Source organism: Odocoileus virginianus, chromosome 34 (genome assembly GCF_023699985.2).
Source record: "Odocoileus virginianus isolate 20LAN1187 ecotype Illinois chromosome 34, Ovbor_1.2, whole genome shotgun sequence".
Classification (NCBI taxonomy): Eukaryota; Metazoa; Chordata; class Mammalia; order Artiodactyla; family Cervidae; genus Odocoileus; species Odocoileus virginianus.
Window position 1 is genome coordinate 21,026,201 of NC_069707.1, and position 17,329 is coordinate 21,043,529.

General features: G+C 40.4%; 1 protein-coding gene and 1 pseudogene across 2 annotated transcripts in view; one reads left to right on the forward strand and one right to left on the reverse strand.

The window, feature by feature from the left end:
* Positions 1–17,329, reverse strand: part of UTRN (utrophin) — a 546,437-nt gene that overhangs the window by 495,952 nt on the left and 33,156 nt on the right. The window lies entirely within an intron of this gene.
* LOC139033048 (large ribosomal subunit protein uL30 pseudogene) lies at positions 1,663–2,458 on the forward strand (annotated as a pseudogene).

Genomic DNA, 17,329 nt, shown 5'->3' on the forward strand with positions numbered 1-17,329 from the left:
AGGAGAACAAATGGGGAAAACAATCATAACCACTGAAGCAATTCACTTTAGGATTTTCCTTTCACTCAGAGTGCCATTTCACATAACAGTTTCCACCTGCCATCACTATAGAACTTACAAAATAAATGTTGCTGCATAATCTTCCAATATGATGAAAATAATCTGCTAATGATATGTCAGGGAAAATATCTTGTGCTATATGTGATGTGTATAAGAAAAATATGAGTGTGGGTAAAATAAACTGGAAATGAAGACATTTTACAGACTCTAAGAACTGAAGAAAAAGTGGAGGGAAATGGCAATGAAAGTGAGTCCACACATGGAAGCAACCCAGATGCCCATCAGCAGACGAATGGATGAGGAAGCTGTGGTACATATACACCATGGAATATTACTCAGCCATTAAAAAGAATTCATTTGAATCAGTTCTAATGAGATGGATGAAACTGGAGCCCATTATACAGAGCGAAGTAAGCCAGAAAGATAAAGACCATTACAGTATACTAACACATATATATGGACTTTAGAAAGATGGTAACGATGGCCTTATATGCAGAACAGAAAAAGAGACTCAGATGTATAGAACAGACTTGTGGACTCTGGGAGAAGGCGAGGGTGGGATGTTTCAAGAGAACAGCATTGAAACATGTATATTATCTAGGGTGAAACAGATAACCAGCCCAGGTTGGGTACATGAGACAAGTGCTCGGGCCTGGTGCACTGGGAAGACCCAGAGGGATCGGGTGGAGAGGGAGGTGGGAGGGGGGATTGGGATGGGGAATACATGTAAATCCATGGCTAATTCATTTCAATGTATAACAAAAACTACTGTAATGATGTAAAGTAATTAGCCTCCAACTAATAAAAATTAAAAAAAAATAAAATTAAATTAAAAAAAAAAAAAAGAAAGTGAGTCCACAGATGGGGAATGTTATATGAATACTGTATTAAATAAAAAGAATAATTATCAACATGAGAATATCACTGATTTACATAAGGGTTTAAATAATAATGATGATATTAATTATTAAAATAAGATTTCAGAGCACAGATAAGAATAAATCACCAAAATTATCAGGACAAGTCAGAGAACTAAGCAGTACAAATAGAAATGCATTATAATAAATAATTTTATAAAATGACTATAAAGAATGACTTGATTTAATGATGCAGTTCATTCAGCTTTCTTTAAATTCATAAATTTCTCTTGTTTATAACTTAAGCATTCTGAATAGAATTTATTCCACCCTTGCATATTCAATTTAAAGAATCCTTAGATTTTTTTTAATGTCACTCCTTCTAAGTTCCTGGAGAAGGACATGGCAACCCACTCCAGTATTCTTACCTGGAGAATCGCATGGACGGAGGAGCCTGGTGGGCTACAGTCCATGGGGTCGCAGAGAGTCGACAACGACTGAGCGACTTCACTCACTTCTAAGATCCAGAGTAAACTCCCACTTTCTTTTACCTCAAGGTAACACCAAAAGGTCTTGAACAAAATTCTTCACTGAGATACTAAGTGCCTAGGTAAGTATACCTCAAACTTCAAGGCATAAACTGGAATTACAAGACCATTAAGAATTTGATTGATGAACCTAGAGTCTATCATACAGAGTGAAGTAAGTCAGAAAGAGAAAAACAACCTCTTTCCCGGCTGGAACCATGGAGGGTGCAGAAGAGAAGAAGAAAAAAAAAAAAAAGAAGGTTCCTGCTGTGTGCCAGAAACCCTTAAGAAAAAGCGAAAGAATTTCGCAGAGCTTAAGATCAAGCGCCTGAGAAAGAAGTTTGCCCAAAAGATGCTTCGAAAGGCAAGGAGGAAGCTTATTTATGAAAAAGCTAAGCATTACCACAAGGAATACAGGCAGATGTACAGAACTGAAATTCGAATGGCTAGGATGGCACGAAAAGCTGGCAACTTCTATGTACCCGCGGAACCCAAATTGGCATTTGTCATCAGGATCAGAGGTATCAACGGTGTGAGCCCAAAGGTTCGAAAGGTGATGCAGCTCCTTCGCCTCAGGCAGATCTTCAATGGCACCTTTGTGAAGCTCAACAAGGCATCAGTTAACATGCTGAGAATTGTGGAGCCATACACTGCATGGGGGTACCCAAATCTGAAGTCTGTAAATGAATTGATTTACAAGCGTGGTTATGGCAAAATCAACAAAAAGCGAATTGCCCTGACAGACAACGCATTGATTCCTCGATCTCTTGGGAAATACGGAATCATCTGCATGGAGGATCTGATTCGTGAGATCTATACTGTTGGAAAACGTTTCAAAGAAGCAAACAACTTCCTGTGGCCCTTTAAATTGTCTTCTCCACGAGGTGGAATGAAGAAAAAGACCACCCATTTTGTAGAAGGTGGAGATGCTGGCAACAGGGAAGACCAGATCAACAGGCTTATTAGAAGGATGAACTAAGGTATCTACCAGGATTCTTTTTGTAATCTGGTCCGTTAATAAACAGTTGAAACAAAAAAAAAAAAGAGAGAAAAACAAATATCGTGTACTAACGCATATATATGGAATCTAGAAAGATGGTACTGATGAACCTATCTGCAGGGCAGCAGTGGAGACGCAGACATAGAGAACAGGCTTGTGGACACAAGGGGGGTGGGGAGAAGGTGGGATGAACTGAGAGAGTAGCATGCAAACGTACATCACCATGTGTAAAACAGACAGCCAGTGGGAATTTGTTGTATGACTCAGGGAGCGCAAACCGGGGCTCTGAGACAACCTAGAGGGGTGGGATGAGGTGGAAGGTGGGGGGACGTTCAAGAGGGAGGGGACATATGTATACCCATGGCTGATTCATATTCATGTATGGCAGAAACCAACATGATATTGTAAAGCAATCATCCTTCAATTAAAAATAAATAAGTTTTAAAATGTTTAAAAAATAAACAAAAGGACAATCAAATTAAAAAAAAAAAAAAAGAATGTCTTTGGTTTTCAAGTGAGGCCTTTTCATTCATTCCTTCATCCACTCATTCCCTCATCCACAAGGATCTATCACCCCTACGGGTCAAGCGTTGTGCAAAGCACTATGGACACACCAGTAAATACGAAATGCCCTGGTGGAAATGACAGTCTGGGGACCTCTCAGCAACAAAGTAAACAAGCAATCAGCATTGTGACAAGTAAGCTAAAGCAAGCAACCCGATGGATGGTAGGAATAACAGGACGAATCTACTGCAGACGGGTAGTCAGGACGAGCATCTCGGAAAAGGTGCAATTTAATCCATCGCCCAATTATAGTTAAAGGGGCTAGCCAAGAGCTGGGGAAGGGATCCAGGCAGAGGAAAGAGCCTGTACACAGGCTGTTTCCGGAGCTGCAAGCTGGCCACGGCTGAGGCGATTGGCAGCGACAGAGGAGGCTCATTAATAAATACAGAAACAGCATCTGACCACATAATTCACCCAACATGCCTATCCCCTGACACACACTTTCCCTTCCGCCTGGAACCCCTGCCTTCCACACTCTCCTCTGCCATCTCGCAGGTGCCTCCTCTGGGAAACATCCCCTGATTCTCCAAGGAAGAGTCAAAGTCCAGAAATGAATCCCTCCTAGTCTATGGCCCCACCACCCCAGGACTCGCCACTATCACACTCCTCAGCAGCTGGCACTGAGTCATTGTTCAAAAGCCACTAATGCAGGTCTTGCTTTATTTGTCTGTTTCTCAACAGCCTATCGTGGAATTCAGCACCAGCAGACATGCAATAAATGACAAGTGAGTCAGCGAACAAATCGAGAGAGGAATGGCCAGATGAAGCGAACACAGGATGGCCACTCATGCCAATTCATTACTCAGCCTTGGAGCTTTGGAATAGCACCACACCACGGTTTTAGCTGATTAACCCACTTATAGCCTGGGAGTTGGGGGGGAGGGCGCGTGTAGATTTCTATCCCCTTATGATTTCCACACAACAAACACTTTGGGACAAATCTCCTGGCATCACAGACAAGTGATGGATAATTTTCAGACTGTCATTAGATACAGACTCCAATCCATCCGTACCAACAAGCATGCGTGAAGTGCCAGGTTGGGTATTAGGCTCAAGGGCTGACAGCGGTTCTGTTCTGCCCTGGAAGGTCTACAGCACTAGCAAGGAGAGCAAATCCTGTTTCCAAAATACTGTAAACTAACTTCTTTCATAATATTTTTGCAAGAAAATGGTTTTCAAAAAATTCCAAGGTCAACCAAGAGACAAAATTATTTAGAATCTGTTGCTCAGTCATGTTTACACTAATTTTTGGCTTAATGAGTCCTGCCGAGGTTTCCTTTCTACAACCAACATGCAAAAGTTTCAGGGCCATTGTATGTTCTTTACCTGCCTGTGACCCTCCATCGTCCCAGTGTGTAGAAGCGGATGTCACTTCCATTTCCTGCCGGCTCAGCATGTCCTCCAAAGGTAGTTAAGGTTCACAAGCCAACCGTGCATGTTTCCTGAAGTCACAAAGATGTGTGCACCCCTCGGCTGGAGAGTGTGCTTTGCTGGAGTCAAATTTTAAAAGAGGGCCAAACAGTATGGGAATGGTGGGGAGAGGAGTCCCTCCCCAACTGGCCTGACCAGAATGGTTGCATTCCTGCCCCGTGCTCGGCCCAATCCCCTTCTGCTCCATCTGAGCCTCTGCCAGGCTGTGGAGCCTGTTGCCTTAAAACCCAGAAGAGTGAACAACACTTATTTGCCCAGGACTAGCCAGGTAAGGAAGGTGTGTATCTTTACAAACATGAAGGAAGGAGCATAGCGCCTCCTCAATTCTCTTTAGGTTTTTCTTACATTTGTGCCAAATGAAAATGTGGGTGAAAATAACGTTTAGGAATTAAAGGATTAAAAATGTGAAGGGTCCAGCTCTCTCAAGAAAGCTGGTTCTCATAAATTTTATAATCAATTTTTCAACCTATATACTCCAAATGAATTTCTAAAGCTTTTAGAGGTCGAGCCTTTAATATACTAAATAATATATGCCATCAAGCTAAAAGGTAAACTCGGCCTCTTCAACCAGATGTAAAAACACTACCAAGTGAAATATAAACTGCATCTTTTTGCCAACCTCACCACACGGTCTCAGCTCACTTCGTTCCCCATCACTGCCCTCATTCAGGTTTTCCGTGGGCCAAGTTCCACCCTCAGACAACACCCCGGCATCAACTTAAATGTGGCTTCCTTAAGGAGGCCTTCCCACCACTAGAGCCCTCCCAGGTCGAGTGAAGCCCCCTCATGACGCACTATCACAGCATTGCAGGACATTTTTATGCCCTAGGCAATTACACAACTCTGTATATTCCGCAGTTTGGTGTCTGTTTCTTCTCCTCGTCTCCAGACTGCAAAGGCTGGGCACCATCACTGTGTGTTCATCGGTTTCGTTGACCATGCCCAGTAGAGTGCCCAGCCTAGGGGGCATTCAACAAAGAGGTATTCCCATTCAAACTGTTGTCCCTGTAAAAATACTCCACATCAATATCATATGATACAGCTTATAGGTGGAATCTAAAAAAAAATGGTACAAATGAACTTTCTTACAAAACAGAAGAAGAGTCACAGATGTAGAAACCAAACTTATGTTACCGAGGGGGACCGTGGGGGGAGGGACAAACTGGGAGACTTGGATTGACATATACACACTACTATATATAAAACAGGACCCACTGTATAGTGCATGGAACTCTATTCAATACTCTGTAACGACAACGGGAAAAGAATCGAAAAAGGAGTGGACATACGCATACATATAACTGATTCACTTTGCTGCGTAGCAGAAACGTTGTAAATCAACTCTACTCCAATAAAAATTAAGTTAAAAAATACTCTTCATAACATACTGCTGCCACTGCCAAAGCTCTAAGGAAACAGATGTTCATCTGAAATAATCACCATCATCCAAGGTGATTACAATGCCAAGGATCCCTGAACTTGGACAGGAGGGAAAAAATGAGATATCTTCACCCACTTCTTCCATCCAAATACTAACCAGGCCCAACCCTACTTTGCTTTCAAGATCAGACGAGATCAGGCGCGTTAGGGTGGTGTGGCCGTAGACTCTTCAACCCACTTCTAACAGAAATTTGCATCTCCTACTAAGAAGTTAAATCACAAAACACACTCTTAGGAGTATCTTCGGCAGGATCACCAACAAAAATCACAGCCATTTTCACATCACATTATAGCTGAAAATCATTTGTCTCATAATCACTTCAGAGCAGGCCAGACTAGACTAAAATGAAAGTTACTGAATCCACTGTTGGAACTTGTCATTGAATGCACTAATACAAAAAAAAAAATTATTCTATCACAGGTTTTTTCAGCATTTTGTAACTGAATTTTTCTTTGTAATGCCAAATATTTTATTCTATATGCATTTAAAAACACTTGTCTTGATTCACCTAACTGCCAAAGGAGTCCAGAGGTAAAACAGGAAAGGATGTGATGATAAACAATAAAAACCCTAACCTCTATCATTATCAAAAGATATAAACATTTGATGTACTGAGAAATGCTGCTTTTTTTGTTTTGTTTTGGTTTTGGCCACACCACACAGCTTGCAAGATAGCTCCTCAAGCAGGGATTGAACCTCACCCTTGGTAGGGAAAGCATGGAATCTTAACCACTGGACTACCAGGGAGTTCCCAGGAAACACTTATATTCTGTTTTCAATGGGTTCAACATATATTATATATTTACTCAATGGGGAAATGAATAAAACATTTCCAAAAGAAAGACAATTTAAAATTAGAAGAATTGTTAAACCAATAAGTTATTTTTTATGATAAATAAAAATATGTATTTCAATAGTTTAGTATAAAATAACTTTTAAACAGGTGGCACTAGTGGTAAAGAACCTGCCTGTCAATGCAGGAGACATAAGAGGTACGGGTTCGATCCCTCAGTCTGGAAGATCCCCTGGAGGAAGAAATGGCAACCTACTCCAATATTTTTGCCTGGAGAATCCCATGGACAGAGGAGCCTGGAGAGTTATAGTCCAGGGAGTCACAAAAGTCAGACGGGACTGAAGCGACAGAGCACCCACACAACTTTTAAAGAAGGAATTCTCAGAGGACAGTCATAGGTTTTAATAGTTACTGTACAATTCAACTAACAGATATCTTCAACGTATTATTTTTGGGGTATATAATATTAGTTTTATGTGTACAGCACAAATAATTGATATATGTACGTACTATAAAATGATCACCACAATAAGAAAAATCAGTTAACATCCATCACTACACATAGTTACAATTCTTTTTCCTGTGATGAGAATTTTAAGATCTACTCTCTTACTAACTTTCAAATACTCATTATAGTATTGCTAACTGTAGTCACTCCACTGTACATTAAATCACTAGAATTTATTTTTGTAGCTTTTAAACACTTCTACCCATCTATCTCTCCCCCCAACACCCTGCCCCTGTAATCACCAATCTGTTCTCTGTATCTATGAGTTCAGGTGGGATTTTTTTTCTTTTTTTTTAGATTCCACATGTAAGTGAGGCCATGCAACACCTGTCCCCCTTTGTATGACTTATTTCATTTAGAATAATGTCTTCAAGGTTTATCCATGCTGTGACAAGTGGCAGGATTGTGTGTGTGTGTGTGTGTATTTACATCTTCTGTGTGTGTCAGTAGACATTTAGTTGTTTCTGTGTCTTAGTTATTGTCAAAAATAATACAAAGAAGACGAATGGATAAGGAAGCTGTAGTACATATACACCATGGAATATTACTCAGCCGTTAAAAAGAATTCATTTGAATCAGTTCTAATGAGATGGATGAAACTGGAGCCCATTATACAAAGTGAAGTAAGCCAGAAAGATAAAGACCAATACAGTATACTAACACATATATATGGAATTTAAAAAGATGGTAACGATAACCCAATATGCAAAACAGAAAAAGAGACTCAGATGTACAGAACAGACTTTTAGACTCTGTGGGAGAAAGTGAGGGTGGGATGTTCTTAGAGAATAGCATTGAAGCAAGTATACTATCAAGGGTGAAACAGATCACCAGACCAGGTTGGATGCATGAGACAAGTGCTCAGGGCTGGTGCACTGGGAAGACCCAGAGGGATGGGATGGGGAGGGAGGCGGGAGAGGGGATCGGGATGGGGAACACATGTAAATCCATGGCTGATTCATGTCAATGTATGGGAAAAACCACTACAATATTGTAAAGTAATTAGCCTCCAACTAATAAAAATAAATGAAAAAAAATTTTTTTAAATAATAATACAAAGAACATGGAAGTGCAGATACCTCTTGGAGACAGAGATCTCATTTCCTTTGGATATATACCCAGAAGTGGAATTGCTAGATCACACTGTAGATCTATTTTTAACTTTTTGAGGACCTTCCATACTGTTTTCCATAGTGGCTGTACCAATTTGCATTCCCACCAATAGTGCAGAAGGGTTCCCTTTGCTCCACGTTATTGCCAACACTTATTATTTGTTATTTTTGATAAGTCACTCCAATAGGTGTGAGATGATATCTCACTGTGGTTCTGATTTGCATTTCCCTGATAATTAGTGATGTTAGCACCTTTTTCTTTTTAACATATTCTTGATAATGATGAAACTTCTCCAGATTTTTTCCAGAAAGACTCATTTTTGAGTCACTAAGCCTCTGGGGTTTGCAAAGCACAAACTAGGCAGGTAGGACTACAAAGGATTCCCTGATAGCTTAGTTTGTAAAGAATCCATCTGCAATGCAGGAGACCCTGGTTCGATTCCCGGGTCAGGAAGATCCACTGGAGAAGAGATAGGCTACCCTCTCCAGTATTCTTGGGCTTCCGTTGTGGCTCAGCTGGTAAAGAATCTGCCTGCAATAGGCCCAAGGGATTGCAAAGAGTTGGACACAACTCAGCGATTTTCAATTTCACTTTTCAGGATTACAAAACATACCACATTCAAATTGCTACCAGGAGCTTCCATAGCAACAACTGAGGTTTACCCCATCTTGCTTCTGGAACAGCTCTGTGAGAACAGGCACATGCCCTCCAGGAGACGTAAAGAGTAATCATTAACACCCTTGCTGTGAGCTCCTTTAATCAGCCAACCATTAATACTCACAACACTCCAATAACAAAGGAGCTCCAGGAGATGCCAAGCCTAGATGGAGTTAGAAGGCCAGTGAACAACATTTAGAGGCTGGATCAGAGGGAAAAAGTTCAGAGAAGGTACCAACATCCAGTTTTGCACAAACCTTGATGGCAGCAAGCAGGTCTCTGCCGCATTGTAAAAACTGCTCTGGAAGACTTAACACCACAGCTTTTCTTCACATAAACCAAAAGGAAAATAACAGGAAAGAACTGGTGCTCACACCTCTACTCTCTTCCCCCCCCCCCCCCCCCCACGTTTCCCCTCTCTCACCCTATCTCTGTCTGTGCGAAAACTGAAGACTTCAAGCCCAAGATCAGCCTGTCTCAATCCACAGGTGTATGTCACATCTCTTTCAGGAAATTAACAAACCCCCTGGGCTCCCGTGGTGGCTCAGACAATAAAAGAATCTGCCTGCAATGCAGGAGACCTAGGTTTGATCCCTGGGTCAGGAAGATACCCTGGAAAGGGCACGGATACCCACTCCAGTATTCTTGCCTGGAAAATCCCATGGACAAAGGAGCCTGGTGGTCAACAGTGCATGGGGTCGCAAGGAGTCGGACACGACTGAGCGACTAACACACAACACAGTAAATATAAACTTAGAATCTTTTGAGAAGTCCACAGACTCCACCCTTAAACATATGAATATTTCCTGGAAAGCTGTCTCTTTTCAGATACAAATCCATAGACAACCATCAAGAACAGAATGAGATTTGAAGGAAAGTGAGCAAGACATTTTTCTGTGGTTCAGACAGCCCAGGGAAGCAGCAAGAATACTGCGTCTGGGGCCACTGTGTAACCCAGGGAAAGTCATTTCCTGGGTCCTTGAATGAATTTCAACAATCATCGGGCAACAGATATGGACTAGGTGGCCCCTTAAGACATGTTCCAGCTCTGACATTCCGTGGAGGCCCATGTTTTCACAATAGCCATCCACAGTTATTAAGTGAAGAGCTGAAGGAGGCCATTTAGCTCTAAAAAATGGTTTCTAAGTCTGGAAATGCTGGAAAGAGTCCACTTTGGCTGAAAGGTCTGCAGGCTCTCACTGCTCATTTAAAACGTTCCGTTCCTCACATTTGTATTCCATTACAGCCACAACTTGTGAAATATCCAACAGAAAATCTTCCCACCATCACTGGCAATATGGAAAGTTCATGGTGGTAACGTGAGGAGAAGCCTGTCTCAAAATAATCTAGATCTTTGCAGTTCATATGCACAATAAAAGATTTCAAAAGCCACGAAGCTTGCCAGGCCTGGCAGAAGGTATAGAAAATGGTAGGATAACCATACCTAACTTTGGCAAGAAATTGGGTGCTGAAAAAAGACAGCTACTAAAAAAATTTAGAGGACCATACTACTTCCGGGATTGCCAAAAAGTAATATCGTGCCACATTTCCTATCCTGTCAATAATTTTTTTCAACAAAATGGTTTCTGAAGTAAATCTCTCATTACATGTTTCTCCATTTTTACCAAGGTAATAAATGCACGTAGTTTTTTAAATCACATAGGACTACAATAAAATGCAGTAGTCCTGCTTCAGTTTTACTTCCATGAGGCTGACCCCTTTCATCTGTTATCGATTTATTCTGACATTCATTTATGCATTTCTAAACACTGCATTTGAGACTCCCCTGGTGGTCCAACCACTAAGACTCCACACTCCCAATCAGGGAACCCGGGTTCAATCCCTGACCAGGGAACTAGATCCTATACGCCACAACTTAAAAGATCCCACATGCCGCAACCAAGACCCGACACAGCCAAATGAATAAATCAATATTAAATTAAAAAAAGAATAATGTTGAAGAGGTCTGATCCAGATAAAAACTTAAATGAAACATCCATTAAAAAAAAAAAAATACTATTCTTACACTACTATTTTCTGACTGTCAGACATTATTTACAGAGTTTCTATATAACTTGTTTCACTCTCCCAGTTTCTGATATACTTTTAATTTCCAAGGTCTCTTATTCTCTGAATCTGATTTTTTAATAGCATTTTCTTGCTTCAAAGATGCAATTATTTTCCCAAATCTCTGATAAATATAATATCAGGTATCATTTTTCTCTGTTTCCCCTAAACTCCTTTTTCCTGTTGTTCGGCTGTGGCTATAATGACAGAGGTTCCCCTCCAACATTTGACTTCTGGCAGCCTCTCACATTTCAAAACAAGGCAATCGACCGCTCAAGTTCTATGAGCTTGGGTGTCACCTGCCAACTCCTGGGCTCAAAGTAGGTCATCCAATTCCATGCTGTGACTACACTATACTCCAAGGGCTTCCTTGGTGGCTCAAATGGTAAAGAATCTGTCTGCAAAGCAGGAGACCCAGGTTCGATCTCTGTTAAGGAAGAACCCCTGGACACAACTGAGTGATTCACACTTTCATACTTTCACACTATACTCCCAACAAAAGCATTCTCTGATTTGGACTGGGATAGCTTCAAGAATTCTGACGTCCCTTCACTTTCCTGATGTCAAACCGGAACCTCATCATCTTCCATGAAATATATAAATCTCTGTTCTCCTGTGCGGGAGGGGATGAAGGGGAAAGACCTGAGAGACAAAGTGCGCTGTTGACAGTTTTTAGCCCCAAACTCCATCCACTTCCCCGACCCAACCTCCGACAGTACTAGTGACTCTAAGTCGGCGCCTGCCAAGTCTGGAGGTGCAGCAGGCCGCCTCTGACTGCCAACACCCTGCCCCAGTCCCCTGGGCAGCCCCACCACCCTACCATCACTTTCCTCAAGCACACACAGCTCCCTTGCCTCCACTTCCCTTTGGCCATGTAAGTTTATTCCTTTTGGGGATTTTGCTCTAACTCGAGTGCTATGACAGCAACAGCGAAAATGGGCACATACGGACTCTTTCACTTTTAACTACAAGTTCTGCTTTCTGCACTTCACCCTTAAGAAGGCTACTTACCCAGAGCTGGGCATCGGTGGCACATGGCAGTAGGAGGCAAGCAAGACCTGGTTCTCGCAGGATCAAATTCCAAAAGACAATCTTGCTGAATATTTTAAGGTCAAACCAGACTTTGTACAGTAATACCTGTCACATCAGATGTAACTGTCCTTTACTCATTCTCTTTATGATTGGGTCCAGTTTAGAACTGGAATTCAATATTTACAATACAACACAGTGACTTCATATATAATGAAATGTAACAGTTATAGCAGGAGAAGAGGATGACAGAGGATGAGATGGTTGGATGGCATTACCAACTCAATGGACACAAGTCTGAGCAAACTCTGGGAGATGGGGAAGGACAGGGAAGCCTGGTGTGCCACAGTCCACAGCGTCACAAAGAGTCAGACAGGACTTAGCAACTGAACAACAACAAGCAGTTATAGTATAAAGTTACATCTCTTTCTTTTATCTTCAAATGTGAAAATTTACGCTTAGTAATTCAATACAGCCGAATTATAGCTGCTATTTGAGGACCTCAAAGCAGGCTGACTGGTATGTACTGAAAGTACTAAATCGCCTTAACAAAAATTAAATAAAGTCAAATGAATTTTATGTCTTAAAAATGTATGCTAAAATAAACACAGAAATTCAAAGCCCATATTTACTAAAGAAAAAATTCTCTAACCGTATCAAGTATATTATTAATACTGAAAGAAAAAACATCCAATGTAAGATGTTCCTATAACCCAGATGCTAACTGTCTCAAAGAACTGACTGTAAGCTTTAAAACACAGAAAGCATTTCCCATAATTTCTCAATACTTTGCTTTTGGACTTGAAAGAACTTCACAGCTAGATGTCAATATTCCCCTATAAAATCCAACAAAAAGAAGAAACTTCTCAAGCTAAGAAAGTAAAGATTTTCAACATATTCATAAAATTGGAAACTTTTGCCCAAAACAGTTTGTTTAGAAGCCAATCTGATTAAGCCACTGAAAGTCATGGAAGCTCACAGAAAATATTTTACCAACATTGTGATATATCTTTAATGTATCACAAAAAGTTAATAAGTGATGACAGAAAACAAGAAATGTAATAATGGGTTCTTTCCTTTATTCCCTTTAAACCTTTATGTGTTTCTGAGATAGATGAAGTTAAAAATTAAGGTAATTACTATTAAGTGACTTCAAACTTGAAAGCAAAACATGTATTAATATGGTGCTCCATGGATTCTGACCCAAGAATATTTAATAACTCCAACATTCAAAACAGAGTATCTCAGAAATACATTTCTTTGCTCTTTTCTATCATATCATTAGAGTGGGAGGATCATTTTGCTCTCATTCAAACAATAATAGTTATATCAATTATAATAATTACTCTTGAGGAGTAAAGATGAAGATACTAAAATATTTACAAATACTATTTATAGTATTTAATCTTAAATTTGCCTGGTGGTCATGACAATTTAAGTATAATTGATCCAATCTCACCAAATTTAAGAATTACAAAGAATTACCTTCTTTGTGTCTTTGCTACATAAATGTGGAAATTAGTCCTTGAGTTCCTAAGCAAGCCAAAACAGTGCCACTCTCTACATCTAAACAGAATTCACCTTCTAAAAAATCAAAATCAAACACTCCCTACACATTTTCCTACAAACCTAAGGTATTCTACGTATTAATCCATTATATGAGTATCCAGTCCCTACATGTCGAGCATCATTCTAGGCAGTGACATAAAACGATCCATGAAATCCTTTTTCTTTTTCTCCAACACTCAGCATACCGAAATATCAGTCTCACCTAAAGGGTCTCTGTGTGGGAAACATTTCTGAGTTAGTTTTGTTAGTTTCCAATACCTAATAAGGAAAAATAGAAACGCTACATGATGAGTCATAACAACATTTCTGGTGGCTGAAATCAATTCCTGGCCCACAAAGTTATCTGCAGGCCACTGTGAAAGGCCACTCACAGACTTTTGGGGATCAGTTGATACAGGTTTCCAGAGGAGAGACAGTAAATTCCATGGACACACTTGCTGGGTGCTCACTAATGCAGGACACAGTTCAGGAAGTCACAACGATGTTGGTCACAGAAACATCCAGACAATTAAACTCTCTACTTAAAGAGAGAGAGCCAAATGCCAAACAAAGGCCCATTTTGTCCCATGCCACAGAACCAGGTTCCATTTTTCAAATTCCAGTTGACTGCTGAGCAAGGCAAGAGTTGATCCAAGTATAATTTACAGCTGACCTGCCATGGCCACGGTTCCTCCTTAGGTCGGGATTCAATCAACCACGCAGTCAGCTAGCACTGTAGTATTCACTATTGAAAATACCCGTGTATATACATGGCCCCGCTTGCACAGTTCAAACAAGCATGGTCCAAGGGTCAACCATATATCGTTTTTAGATTTTCTTGTAATAAAATAACTTTGGACGGATTTACTATGATTATTATTTGCTTGGAGTTAAACACTAAGCTATGAGAAGTACTACAGCATAGTGATGTGGACTGAGGCACAGCTACGTGGATTTAAATTCCAATTGTGCCACACACTACCTATGCTACATTGGGTAAGTTACATAACCACTCTGTCCCTTGGTTTTGTCGCTGTAAAATGGGGATGTTAAAGAAAGTGCCACTTTCATAGTGTTATTGTCAGAAATAAATAAATTCATATGTGTGTGTGTCCATATGTATATATTCATACGTGGGTGTTTGATTCAATAAATAATATTAAAATGGTTGAACAGTGGCTGGCAGAAGAAGCATGCAAAAACCATTAAGCTACTCTCCTTGTTACTGCAATGCTTCTTATACAACAAACGTTTTTACATGGCATTTCAGACGAAAGTTAAGCAACCACTAAGCATGTGCAAATGTATTTAATATGATGAGGTAGAGATTATTTAAAATTGTCAGCTGATTCCAAACATCTGTGCCCATATAGCTGTTCATACACAGCAAGCTCATGTGAGTGCTTTCAACCAGCACCTTCTCCCACTCCTCCCCATCAGCAGAAAAAGGCCATAAGAGAACATGGTAAATAAAGCCGAAGTACCATCTATCTTGGAGTTGAGATAGTACTTAACAGATTCTAAAAAGCTGACTCCAATGAATGTTCCCAGTATTAAATGAGGCTTACAAGAGTCCAGCATCAAACTAAATGCTAATATTTCACACCCGGACTGAAAGGAAGGGCTGAAAAACACAGTGATCACACTAATTGTTTTGATGAATGTTTTTACACTAATTTGTTTTGATTAATGTTCTTATCTCAGTAATCCTACCTATGAGAAACTGTCCTTTGCTCCAGAACGCACCCTCTCACCTTACTTAATACACTTCCTCACTCTCTTGCTCTCCCCTCATTCCCTACATTGCAAAATCCAACCAGAAAGTCCCACTGTGTGAACATCAGGCATATGCCAACCAACACAGTGGCCGGAAACACGGGTCAGAGTCCATTTGGCCAGACCTGGGAAACCTGGCTCGACAGAGGAGCCCCCGTCTCACTCCACAGCCTACCAAAAGTCAAGGGCAAGGATGCAGAGGAGAAGGGAGGGTGGGAATAAAGGCAGAAAATAACAATAATAATAACGACAACAGCAAGAGCAAGAGCCTCCAACAGAATTCACCACTCTTAACTCATTTAATCCTCACAGCAACTCTCCAGATTCACTAAAATTTAGTAGAATCATTCTTTTCCTTCTACTTAATCCCCAGATTTAACATTTTAAAATTTTCCCTTAAATAAGTAGAAGTGTTAGTTGCTCAGTCGTGTCCGACTCTGCGACACCATGAACTATAGCCTGCCAGGTTCCTCTGTCCATGGGATTCTCCAGGCAGGAATACTGGAGTGGGTTGCCATTTCCTTCTCCAGAGGATCTTCCAGACCCAGGGATCGAACACGGGTCTTCTGCACTGCAGGCAGTTTCTTTACCATCTGAGCCATCAGGGAAGTTTCTTTAAATAACTTGGGACCAAAAATCAAAGACAGATACAATGTCTCAAATAAATTTCATGATATATAAAATCCTACAGGAAAACCTACCAGGCTCCCTTACTTACAGAAATGATGACAGGAAAACAAGAAGCGGGATACGAGTGACCCAAGTTACTCTTAAGCAACAATCATCTAAATCTCTAGGATCAAGTGAATGTCTCATAAAACAAACAACTGGAAGCATTTTATCAAGAAATCCTTAACTGCCAAGGTCTCTGGCAAAGGGAACATGTAAGTGCAAAAGCTGTGGTCCACCCAGAACAAGCCCTCCCAAAGAAAAGACCTCATGGACAGTAACACCTTGGGCCATGACATCATATGGGTGAAAGACGTGTGGCTTCATTTAGAAAATTACAAAAGAACAAGGCGGGGGTGGGAGTCTAATTAAATACTGTACAAATTCACTTTATTTCAAAAAGATACCAAGCAAGTCTGTCTTTTTACTATTTTTTTCAATAGAGATGATACAGGAATTAAACTAGCTAACCATGTATTTCTTGTACTTTCTAAAGAAACCTACAGGTGTGAGAAAGAAGGAATATCCTGAAGGAAGATAATTCCTCTAAGAACTGGGAGTGGCAAAGAAGTCCAGGGCATAGCATCATTAGCAGAGCTGTTGTGTGGCCTTATGACAGTTGCCAAGTGTTCTCAGGATGTATTACAGAGCAACAAAATCCTAACAGCAGAATGCCTAAGCCAAAAATGAAACTCAGAAAAAAACAGGTAATAGGTCAAAAGGCGATAAAAATAAGGATTTGAGGTTTGTTTAAAAAAAAAAAAAAATTAATTCCCATCTGGAAGCTATTTCCAGGAAAGGAAAGGAAGAAAGAACAAAACCCAGAAAGAAAGCTTATGCTTAAGAATTACTGACTGTGAGAGCAGAAATGTACACACAACTGTGGAAAAAGTTCCACACCACACGATCAAATATCAAAGGATTTCTTGACAGGGAAGTCTGAGGACCACATTTTTTTTTAAAAAATCATTTATGAAAAGAAAGGTAAGAGTAGATGTTATCCTCATATTACAACAATTTGATAACTGACCGAGGTAACGGGATCTTTTAAATGTGTTGATGATTTGAGGCAAAACACCAGAGAACTTCTTCCCATATCTATTATTTTAAATGACTTTACAAATCTGTACCAGGTTTACAATAAAGGATGCCACAAGTCAGAGTCAGAGTCTATTTAGTCCAGATTTCATGTAGAGCTGGGGACACAGTTTTCTCCACATCATTCACTGTCCCATTACAAGGTACCAGGGAAAAGGTTTGGAGGGCTCAGGGCCATGAAAACAACTGTT